Source organism: Oreochromis aureus, linkage group 13, assembly GCF_013358895.1.
Source record: "Oreochromis aureus strain Israel breed Guangdong linkage group 13, ZZ_aureus, whole genome shotgun sequence".
In the NCBI taxonomy this organism is placed as follows: domain Eukaryota; kingdom Metazoa; phylum Chordata; class Actinopteri; order Cichliformes; family Cichlidae; genus Oreochromis; species Oreochromis aureus.
This window is the reverse complement of record NC_052954.1, coordinates 11,811,724-11,824,366: the sequence shown is the minus strand read 5'-3', so window position 1 is coordinate 11,824,366 and position 12,643 is coordinate 11,811,724. Positions and strand designations below refer to the sequence as shown.

General features: G+C 42.1%; 1 long non-coding RNA gene across 2 annotated transcripts in view; it reads right to left on the bottom strand.

Annotated features, from left to right (window-relative positions):
* The window catches only part of LOC120443329, a 62,444-nt gene extending 53,302 nt beyond the window's left edge, over positions 1–9,142 (bottom strand). For both annotated transcript variants that reach the window (XR_005615353.1, XR_005615354.1), the window contains exons 1-2: positions 8,944–9,142; positions 7,926–8,008 (exon numbers count right to left, since the gene is read on the bottom strand). This is a non-coding gene — a long non-coding RNA (uncharacterized LOC120443329). The remainder of the gene's footprint in view (positions 1–7,925; positions 8,009–8,943) is intronic.
* Positions 9,143–12,643: the final 3,501 nt, after the last annotated feature.

Here is a 12,643-nt window from a genome sequence, read left to right as displayed (position 1 = left end):
GGTGTAAAGGTGGACGTCGGTGTGTTTTATCGGTCCTCAGCTATTCTGCCAATAACTAATGGAGCTCTTTTGAAGAGGAAAAACACTGCAGTCAAATTGCCTCGAGTGCCCGGACTCCAAATGAAAGCAGACAAATGACGTCCATTTTATCTGAACTATGCATAATGCATTTTCTCTATCTCTGATTTATGCACTCATCACATCATATATTCCGCCATCTCCTCCGAGCTGCAGCCTTTTAAGTCCTGATTGCAATTAGGTGCTGTATATATGCTTCACTTTCATCTCAGCTGTATGGAGCTAACCAATATTCTGCTGCAGCAGTTGTAACAGACCCAACAAAAAAAAAATGCAGGAGGTTTATTTGCACGGTGAGGGATTGCACCATAAATAAAAATAACTCCATGCCTTTACAAGTGAAATGAAGTGAAGCCTACACTGGTTTCATGCAAACTGCAGTGCAGTTCCTTGGTAGTCTGCATGGCATCAAATGAACACTTGTCTATATCGGTTTCATTTTCATTTATCTATTATCATCAGAGCATGCTATATTCAGAAAATAATGATAGTGTGGTAATTGAATCTCACCTTTACCCACTTCCTGTGAGTCACATAACAGCAATCACATGAGTTTGCAAGCATCTGAAGATGCACGAGAACCACGTTTGTGTGACCGCATTCTAAAACCCAGCGTAAAAATTCGCAGGATTTTCGTACTTTTCACCCTGTTTGTGCTCGTGATTTGGCCTTGAAGAAGCTGTGCAAACAGGCTCGGGGGTGGGGGAACTAGGATACAGCCTGTTGTAACCAAAACCATGTGCTGTGTGCAGCATACCATGTGGTGCCTTCTCGACATCTTCAGACTGTTGGAAGGCAGGGGGGTGGGGGTTGGGGAGGGGAGCTGGTTAGGAAACCACAACATGACAAATGTTGTACTAATAACACTGTCACACCGACCAGTGCCAGTTTGGGGAAGACTGTTGGGTAGTCGTTTGACACATAAACGACTATATTAGGAGTTCCTCTTTGTGCATTCTAGTACTTTTAACTGGGGCAAGGAGGGCTGCAGCTTGTTACTGTCGCCTCAGTGTCAATGAGACCCATTAACCGTTTGAGAGTTGCAGAAGTGAACTCATGTGACCTGTGATGCATTTTAAATGCGGAAGATTCCAGGTTACTTGCATTTTCCTGCGCAAATATTTAGTGCAGTAATGAAGCATGTTTTGGCCACACGAATATGCCCTTAATTAGTCCCATACATCCAGCATTCAGACTTCAGCGTGACACAGTTAAGCACGTAGCAGCGGATCATATAAAAGCCAGGCAATCTGAATAACTACTGCATGCTACTATAATACCAGAGACAGATGGCAGGAGAGGAATGCCGTCTGACTACGGCAACCCGGAGTGTGACAGGGACATGCTCTACTAAGTGAGAAGAATGCGTTGTGACACTCCTCCGGGGCACCTTGTGAACAGCGTGACAGTGGCATGAAAGCGTCAACATGCCAGTTTTCACAGCACACCCCTCTCTCTTTGCAGGACTGCCAAGACTACCGACACTTCAGTTCAACTTCCACACCAAAGGAGAGACTTGCAGCCGACTGATCCCGCTGCTCTACCGTTTTGCCATCAGGAAGTGGATCCGTTTCGCCCAGCCTTGGAACAAAAAAATAAATAAATATGACTCTGTGAGCAGCAGGATGGTAGATGAGCTCAACCGTTGCCCGAGGCTGCTATTGTCACTGATGGCTGCAAATAGATTTTATATAACTCAATCAGCACCACCTTGGCTGCACAGTGAGCTCACTCTCTGCCTTTCATAAACAGCTGTTGCACCGGATCATATTCCGGCGTTACACAAAGACCACGGCAACGCTGTGACTACCGTACAATGGTATTTTTATGTTGCGCACCAACAAAACAAAGATGACTCTGTTGGGTTTGCCCAAAAGCACAGATACACAGTAACTGGTATCTTTCCAAGCCCAGCCCTCGGGAGTTTTGTGCTGCTTGTTTTGGCAGACAGAGAGTATTTTGGCAGACAATGACAAACCTCCTCAACTGTAATCAAACCAAAAGAACGCCAACACCCTCTTTCAAGTATCAGTATCTGTGTCTCTTTTTGTCTATCACTGTATGTTTGTCTGTTCTTTACAGTAAGTGCACAAACCAGATCCAGCTTCACCCAGTAATCAGTCCAGCACCGTCTAATTTAAGTAGGGAAACAAAATTACCATTAATGTCTTTACCAAATAGGGAGACTAGTAATTTCCTTGTCTTTCCGTCAAGGGAAATGGCTCAAAAAATAGGTTGCATTCTCTCAGGATGAATTATTACCATTCGTTCTGATGCCCTGCGGGCAGCTAACACATCATACGGACCCATATTTCTTGGCAGCGAACATATTAGAGTTTGAACCCCTGTCATGACTACTCTGCAACCTTGCTGATACCCTGTAACCACCTCCAGTCGTAATCAGAATGTCAGACTGGAGGAGGGAGGGTGAATAATTGATGCTGTGTCTTTTGGGTTTGCTCATTTCACCAAGCAAAAAAAAAAGAAGTTTCTTGCCTTCATGGCCTGCAGCAAAACACTTAGCTTGCCTGGCACAGCGTTCAGCTTCTAAAGGGATGATGCATTGCTCAGAGAGCGCTTTTTTTTTTTTTTTGCCAAACCATCACATAAGATTCGACACAGGAAAAACAAACTTGTAGAGGAATAAAACTCCGGATGAACTCCTATAGCGCTGAAAACGAGAGGGAGACATCAAAGCAATTTTTTACGACACGCGCAAACACTAATATCCGCGAGGCTAAATCATGTCATTAGTGCTTGAGATGACATCTTCCTGTAAGTAGAACACATAGTTTAGTAGGTGGAGGTGGCTATGAGGCTGAAGGGTGTTGGCAGAGTCTTCCACTTCTGCCGTGACAGCCAGACATCAGACAGACAGAGAGCCGATAGAGACCTAGAGCTGAGAATAGCAGAGGTGCCCTTTTGTTTCCGTGCAGCCAGGAAACATTGAACTGTCCTGCAGTCTATCACATCCCACTTCGGGGGAAAAAAAGCAGGATTTGCACACAAAGTAACTCTAACAAGATTAAAACGGGACATGAGTCAAGACCATGTCGTCCCTGATAATGGCTGTCTTTCAACTGGTCATTTGCTAAATCCTGGATTCTGCTGTTTGGTGTGCTTTCTGTTCACACGTGGGACCAATACAGTTTCAATTACTGCTACCTATTACACAATTACAGTATGATAACAAACCACTCCTGGGTTTGAAAGATAAAACATAACACATTACAGTGAGGTGTAGAAGTCCACCCATAAAAATCTTCAGGGTAGTCTCCTTGGGCGGCGCTGCATTTCTTTTAGTGCCCTTTTTGGAAGTCCTGTTTAGATTCAAGCTGGACTTTCACTGTCGACCCCAAACCTGAACAGAAACCAAGCATCAGCGTTTGAAGACTTCTGAAAAAGTCTAACATTTGGTAATATGAAGGATATGGGTCTCTAGCCATATCTGACTTACAAGCACTGTAGTAATCTCTAGTATCCAAGGCCAAAGGACACACAACATGTGAGGATCAGTTTTGCACTGGAGAATTTGGGGTTTGTTTCCGAAGAAACAACCTGCTCTGGACTGCTTGTGATTTTGCCGTTGTGCCGTGGTAAACAGCACAGTGAGAACGGAGAAATAGAGTTTCTGGTGATCCCAAGAAAGTCTTTGCTAACTAACCACCCAAAGATTTGGCTCCTAACAACTTTGCCCTCTTCATTAAAATTAATATTATCTGCAGGCAATAAAATTCCATAATGAAACATGTATGTCACTTGCATTGCACGTGTTCTTCAAATAAATGCACAGTAAAAATCAGGTTTTGGAAAGGTATCGACCACCTAACAAAAAATACCATGCATACAACTTCAACAAGTACAGTAATCCAAAGCTCAGCAGACCTTCTGACCCCAGTTACTAAGCCAGGATAAGCTATTACAATCGCTGTTTGGGGGAGGACTTTAGCAAATTGCCAAATATAAGTGTTTTTCCAACATTTTACCTCCAGTCTAAAGCTGACATATATCCGGAAAGGATTTGTTTTAGAAATCACTCCCATCTCCACGGCCAATGTGCCACCTGCAATCACAGCTTTTCTCATCTCATGTCAGATGCTAAAGTTAGCTTCTATGGCCTTATCTACAAACAGCACTAAACCCGACTGTCTTTAGCTAGTGTTATCTCCCCGTCTAAGTGATATACAGCACCTGCTGCCTGTCACAGATAGACTTAGCCCACACTAAATCCAGCCAGGATGTCCACATTAACGCAAACACGCCACAAGGTTCAGCTGCATTACATGTTTTGGCAGAGAAATCAATGATAAATCTCAGTCTTCATAATGAAAAATGTTCAGGGAAGTACTTATTGCCAAGCAATAATCCCAAGGATGGGTTATTGTATTTGCTCTATTGATCCTTCAGATTTATGCACCCACACTTGGATTTGTTGCCTGTTGCTGTAAAGAAATAAAATGTATCTAGCGTAGTGAGAGACACATTTCCACACAAAAAACCCTTTTTAGTTCTTGGCAGGCTCAATATTAGCTCTTAAAATCACCCATTAATCCAGAGACATCTTGTCACTGTCACTGTCCATCAGACGGGTGGATCCATGTGTTTGTCTGTGTTTGTCTCACAGTCGCTAGTCAACATAAAAACACAACCTCGGCATCAATTTGTCAGCTTGTCTGGATGGGTCTTAAAATCGGGTCATTATCGCAGCAGGCACAAATCCGCTCTTAGATTGCCTGAGTTTCTTACATAAGGCCACCCAGCAGCTTCCAAAACCATAAACTTATGAGAAACATTCAACAGGTTCAGACTGCATATCGCTCGGGATGAGCTCTTGCTTGTACTGACCAGAAATCTGAACTATATCCGTGTCAGGGTTAACAAGTTGCTTCTAAATTGGCAGATGAAGCTTATGTGCAGAAGCACCCAATGGGTTTCTGATGCAACACGTTAAATAATGAGAATCGGAGTGGTACTGCTTTCTGCAGCCAACAAATAACTGAAGGGAAGCCGGGTTTGAACCCCAGTGGGATTTTTAAAGCTGCAACTTAGCACAGACGGGAAAAAAATTACAAAAGTGATATGTTTTATGGGCTTTCTCTTGATTGGCTGTCACCGAGCTAAGAAAATACTGCTCGGCTGTATCCTCCAGAGTGTCACTGCTCCAGTAGCAACAGGAAATTTATGGCAGTCCAAGCTCTCATAAGGTCTCTGGAAAAAAAAAAGAAAAAGAAAAAAGATGGAGTCGCTGGAAACAGCACACACTGTACTTTATTCTGTAATTCCTCCTTTTACACAACTAGTTATGATGGAGTCAGCTTGGTGTCACAGGACTTGTCATCTGTTTGGAGATGACGCCAGCTGCAAGTTGTTCAAAACACAAACTGAGTCATGAGCCCAAAGCATCCAAAATCAGAGTTTGGTTTTGATCCTCCACAGAGAGTTTCCTTTAAAAAATGTTCCAGCAAAACCAAACATTATTTACAGTCAACAAAGGATTTTCACTCTCATTTTCAAAGTGAAAGTTCACCTTTCTGAACCGCTCACCACAACGTATACCATTCATTAAGCGTATTTTTGACTCATCCTCACCAGAGCGCGCCTGCTTTTCTGGAGGGCACTGCATGGTTCAAGACGAGGGTAGGGTGTGTACCTTCGAGTTTATGTGTGTGTGGGTGGCTGGTTTAGTGTCTGAATGAAACAGCATGGGAGAAGAAGGAGAGGAAGAGGGGAGGAATGAATAACGTGTCAGGCTTTTTAGTTGAGAGACTTCTTGTGTTGATGAATAATTGAGCTGTAGTCAGGCAGAAAGCTATTTCATGAGCTCCTCTGTCTCCAAGATAAAATTAGACCCTTCTCTCTGTGTAGACAGTCTCTTTGAACTGCTACTGTCTCAGAGCATCACTCGGCTCTCTCTACAGCCCGCTTGTGCCTTTTTGAGCAATAAGTCTCAGTAGATATGAGGAGGGAGACAAACATGCTTGGTGGACGAGGGGAAATCTGTGTTATACAAGCCAGGAAGCACAAAAAATGTACTTTACTGGGCTTTGTTGTAGGTGAATTTTGTGTGTGTGTCTGTGTCTGTGTGTTGGGGGGTTAAACATATTAGAATAAAAGCACTAATATTATTCTTGTGTTGATTTGGGGCCTAATTTGATATTCAGAGCTCCCCTCTGCAGAAGCTGTAATGAAGTTCTGTCTCTCCTCTGTCTACCTGTCATACCAAGATCCCCCAGGCTTTCCTGTCTTTGCCCGGCCTCTGAATACCCACAGCCCATCTCAATCTGTCACTCCTGTCAGGCCCACAACGCCACCAAAGAACCCAGAAAGTAGGACACTGAGAACTCATAGCGCACACACACACACACACTGAGAGAAATGTTTCATAAATTGTGGTGAAAAATACACATTTTGCGACAGAGGCCTCAGAGTCCGTCAACGTAATATCTGGTGTTATCTGTGGACAGCCAGCTCTAAATGGGGCATTCAGTGACTCTTCAAAGCCCCCGTTTCTGCGGGGCAACTCGGGCTGCATTGTTACTGTTTTAATTAGAACTGCTTCTCGCCTGCTCCCTGAGATCCACCCAGCCTCAACATCAAAGTGCTGCTCTGAATAATGATGTACCCCTCCATGCCTCAGGTACAGCCTGAATCCCCACCACCCCAGCCCACCTCCTCTCCTTATATCCCTACACCCCTCCCTCCACACCTCTTTGTACCTCTCTGCTTCCCAATTTACTGCTATTTCTCTGCGTGCTGACATAACACTATTTTGTCATGTTCGGGGCAGCGAGTTGACGGCGGGCTTTCCGTGTGTTCGTGTTCAATGAGGCTATGGTAGTCTGGCGCTTACAGTCTCGAGAGTCAAGTTCTTTCCATCTGTCCTGTGGGTACTTCCAGTTTGCTAAAGAAGGTCCTGGGTTTAAATCTAGCTTTGGTTCTTTCCATGTGGAGTTTGCATGTTTTCTACAGGTACTCTAACTTCTTCCCACAATCCTCAGCCTATGCAAGTGAGCTTAACGGGAGATTCTAAATTGGCCGAAGCAGTAAATGTGAGTTTGCTTATCTGTCTCTATGTTTAACACGTAGAGTGACTGATGACCTGATAAAGGTGTAAACCTCCCATCGCTCTAGATCCACCACCCAACCCCTGACCGTGCACTGGATAATCCAAAGAAAATTGATATATATTTAATTTAGTCACATATCTCATTTTTCTGAACAAAAATCATTACAGTCCTTTATCAAAAGTCCAGAAAGCAGAACATACAGTAAATGTATGACCTAATTTTACAGATCACATTTACAGAGAGAGATCAAGTCGATTTCATGGCAGCGGTCCCTTTATGTCACAACAGAAGAACAGAAAAAGGAAGTTTGATGTGTTACTTTCGCTCAGCAAACTAAAAGCATCAAGGTTCAGTCTTTGCAATGGAAATACCAGCTGAACTCAAGGTCAAGCTTTTTGTTTTTTTCCAGGAGCTTTCGACTGTTCGAAATGATCTTCACCTGCATCAGTTACGAGCTGCCTCATCGAACACAGATTAAATTAATGTTGCGTAGCTCAAGATTAGCATTATAAGGGACAAACTCATTTATGGCTGCGTAATGAAATTCATCAGACTACTAGTGAGGGCATTAACAGGCTCTTTAAATGCTTATTTGTACAAAAGCAATTATTTGTCACTGATTTACAATATATAAGAAGTAGACTCACTCAAATGTTGCAAATAAAGAAAGCTACCCTCTTAACAATCAAACAAAGCTATAATGACAAGAGAAAGTAATCCATTGAGAATCTTTCTGCCCATGCTGGGCTCAAGCTTAGCTCTTTCCTTTAAAAACATCACCTCATATAATCCATCCTCTGTCTCGTATTGGCTTTCACCGGCGTTCCTCTGTGCTGACTCAGAGCTGCATTCCTCATACACTCCTGTAAACACACACAAGAATGAGGCAACACCAACAAAGTCTCATGAAATATAGAGGTTATGCAATCTCTTGAATCATGGTGCACTCAGCTGATTATTCACTAGGCATGGCACCCATTAAGGCAGATCATATTTTAATGAGTTTAAAACATAGTAGGATCTAGGAACCTAGGAAGCAATGCACAATTATGTAACTCTTAACCTTCTCTTGAATTGCATTGTGTATTGTATTCAAAGCAGGTCACGGATCATCCTCCAGTCAGATGGCGGCTCATTGTGGGGGCTTAATTTAATAATCTGATTTACATAAAACTGGAAGCGGTGTTTAAAATTGCAAGGAAATCTTCACCATGTGTGACTTTTCAAAGTCGTACAATGTTTCGGTTGAAATATCAAAACTTTGCTAAAGTAAAGGTTATTTTAGGTCATTTATTCCCTCTTCCTGTAAAGGGAAACAAAACACTTTCATTATAAATATAAAATCACCAGAACTTCTTTCAGGAGTTTGTCATATAATATTGCAATATTTAGCAATAATGTAAAACAACAAATTAATACACTCTAGTTCATGTGATGTGACCTTGTGAGAATAGTGCAACCAAATATTTCCTAAATTCACAGCTAGTTGGTGTCATTTTTAAACCAAACATTTCCAGTATTTCCACTAGTGCTACATGCTAGGCTAATTATAGCTTAACATAGTTCTTACAAGTGAAACTGCCTTAATATAGCAAATTTATCTTAAGAGGCATAAATGAAAGAATAGTTTGACATTAATAGAAAAGACTTTTTAAAAAATAGTTATTTAGTAATGAAATAAACAGGACTACTGGTAAACATGGCGCAGTAGCCAGTAGACAGCTAACTTAGCTTAGCATAGCAAATGAAAACACAAGGTATGGTTAGCTTTCTATGTCCAAAATAGAGATATACTTACAAAAGTCACAAGACAGTCCCTCACAAGACATGCAGATAGCCCGCACTACAACTTTTTCCATTACCTATTTGTGAACTGTTGTCAATGACTAAGGATTTTTCTGAATAAGTGTTGCTATTCTTAGTCTTTGAGCTAATCTAACCACTTCCTGACCTGTCTCTTTCAATGTATTCTTCAATGCATTAGCCAAATGTTTAACTAATCCTTTAAGAACAGCAGTGCTAGTTTCAGGCTCTACATTTGATGTATAAACCATGTTTCAGCCCAGAATTGATGTAAATTAATACTCCCTGCTACAGTAATAAGGTCAACTGAAGAAAAACACCTGTTCTTGTATAAATCACATTAGCAAGCATTGCAGAAGGGATTGAAAATACATAATTTTTCCAACCTTTATATTCCACCACTTCTTTTGTTACAGCAAGCTTAGCACAGTAATCCTACTTTGAGCGTGCTGCATTTGAATTTTTAATCTTAGGTAAAGGCGGTGTGCCGCTTTGCTTGTTAGGACGAGAACAGCAGTGCTACAGCAAAATTACCATGTGGCCTCCGACATCTTCATCAGGCAACAAAGTGCCTATTTTTGTTTGTTGTCTGGATAAAGGCCTGTCAGCCGGCTACAAGGCCAGGATTAATTGCAGTGGTTGAGGTGATGTAGTGTTTTCTTTGGTCATGTATTGATGGGGGTTGCTTTGGCCCGTTTAACCTGTGAGGCCTTTAGGGAGTAGAACATTGAGAGCAACCTAAGGCCAAAGTCTGACGCATCTATCATGAGGATTACATCACTTACACCATCAAAGGTCAGTCGCATTAGGTGTTCACAGTTTCCTCTGTGAAAGAGTTGCAGCAGTTTAAAGTGTTGCAGTGAGTTAGCTGTAAAATGTCAACATGTTTCCTTGCAATTTAATCATTTTATATGGCGTCGGCTTCTCTTCTGCCTCAGTTAATGACAGTACTCAGACAAATAGATGGAGTTTTCTAGAGTAAGTCTTTGTACCGCAGCTTCCCGCTGGGAAAACGACCGTACTGAGAGAACAGTGAACTCACTGTACTCTATTTTTGTGTTATTGGATGAATACATGCATGTTTGTGTTTGTGCGATGGGGCGGGGTGGGAGCAGGGGGGTTGTGTTCGCGTGGGCGAGCCAGTGAAACAAAAATCAATGCTGTAATTGGCGCGCACCTCCTGATGAAGCTATTTGAGAATCGCAGCCCCAGAGGTCACGGAGAGGATGACCCATGACGATGACATCAGGGCCCAGAGCACAACAACAAACGCGGTCTTGTTGCAGCAAAAACAAAGGATGTTTGTTTGCCGGGTCCTTTTTTCTCTTTCAAGATCCATCCTGTGAGTTGAGAATGTGACGACGCAGTACACTGACCTTTGTTTCTCTGGTAACAGACTTTCTCTGTCGGTCTTCAAAGTACTGAAGGGGGCGAGGGGGGGGGGCTCAGAGTAGCCTTTGGTGTTGAGTGCTGATCACATGAACAGCTGAAATAACAAAGCAGCCTGATCTACACACAATCATGTGAGTCAGATCTCTAAATACCTGAACTAACACTGATTCCTGATCAAGTAAATAAGCATAAAGGAGAAAATGAGCCTAAGAAATGCATATTAAAATGGATCTATATATCCTATACAGCCCTACTGTGCAAATACATTGAAACAGTATCATGACTTTCATTTCCCAGACTCCTCAATGTCCCAGACACTGAAGATAACAACACCAGTGCAGTGAGTCAGCACAGTCATCCATCCTTCTAAGGTTATTGGCAAGCCCCTCTGAGGATAACATGACATGACAGTGGAGCTGCTAAAGTCTTCTGTCTCCTGCCTCTTCACAGAGGTGTACGCAGTTATGAGGGGAAAAAGATGCAAATTGCAAATGTTAGACCAAGCATGAAAATGCGAGGGAAAGTGATTTATGGTGCAATCTGTGAGTATCCCTCTTAATTAATATCGTGTCATATTGTCCATGGACGAGGTTTCTCTGATGAAGCACGGGAACGAGAAGACACTGGAAATCCTGGACGGCTTTCAGTAAAGGGGCACCGAGATAAATCAAGGATAGTTTTTGAAGTACGAGCCATAGGGGACGTGTAATTAAGTAAATGACACGGCGTCTTTCTCGCACACGGCCAAACGTGGCTGTAATATTACTGCCACGTGTGAGGTGAATGGAAATGGGAACGTTATGTCGGTGGAAAAAGATCCACGATAACATTTACAGCCAGCAGAGAGTGTTAATGGCAGTGTGATGGCTGACATTAACATTTCAGGCATGTAACAGCTGCCGGCATGGAGCAGCTACCTCCGATTCGTGCACATTACCACCAACGTGATAAGTCAAAGTCTGTGTTACAGATTGCTGCACATTTGTGTTGTGTGTTTATACATCACTTTGCATTTAATCCTGAAATATTATTAAGCTTTATTAATCCTCAGGTTTCTTCCTCTTAAAAGGGAGTTTTTCTTTCCCACTGTCGCCAAGTGCTTGCTCAAAGAGGGTCATCTGATTGTTGGGCATTTCGCTCTATTTTGTAGGGTCTTTACTTTACAATATAAAGTGCCTTGAGGTAACTGCTGTTGTGATTTGGCGCTATGTAAATAAAACTGACTTGAAATTGTTTCTCACATATTTGTATACAACTGAAAAATGCAAAGCATGGGCTAAAAATGAGAACTACTGTAAAGATGTTTTTAATTAAATGAAAGGAGTCTGCACAAGTAAAATAAAATAGCAGCTTCAATACTTACCTGACGAAATAAATACAAATCCCTTTTTTTCTTTAATTAAATTAAAATTAAACGTAGCAGTTGTAGTTATTGAATGAATGATAAATGATGCGTCTGGTATTTTTATATAATTTATGTTATGCAACAGAAATGCAATGTTTTTATATGAGATGACAATAAAGCTCTTTCAAAACTCTTGAATATGATAATTGTAATGATTGTGAAAGTAAAATCAGATATCATAGTATAAAATTATGCAACATTACATCAGGGTTTCTCTGATTCAGTTGCTCTTTCTATTCTGATGCCATATAGGGAAATATATAACAGATATACTGAATTGTTGGATTTGTCATTACAAATGACATTACTTACATGGGACAAGTTGAATCATTTCATATAAGTCTCACAGGTAAAAAGTGCTTGATAAAATAATTTAACCTTAATTTCCATTTGGTAGCTGTTTAGAAGCGACCTGGATGTTTGGAGTTCAAACTCCATCTGCTGATGACAATTGTGTTGCTAAATGGACAACCAAATGGGCTTTTACGTTTGTTTTGGATGTCAGGAGTGAGCTCTGAAACTCTAGATGAAATGTAGTTTGGATCAAACGCTGCATAAAACTTTGATTGTGACAGGCTATCAGCAGCCCCTCCCTTCATGTATGAAAGGCAGCCAGAAATACTGCCAATCATCGGAGACAGAGAGCGCATCCAGTCTTTGTGTTCACGTCTGTGCCCATCGCTCAGCCTGGTACTGTCAGCAGTTCCGCACCCCTTCAGGATTCCCGCAGCGCCATGTGGCAACGAGGGTCACATTGCATTCTGGGAGAAACTCTCCTATGATCCCCCTCTGGGCACAACCCCTCCCCCCCGCTAACAATCTTGCCCGGTCTCCTCCAAAAATTCCTCTGCCCCCCAGGGCACCGCACAGCCCAAAATAACAGGACACATCAGCACTT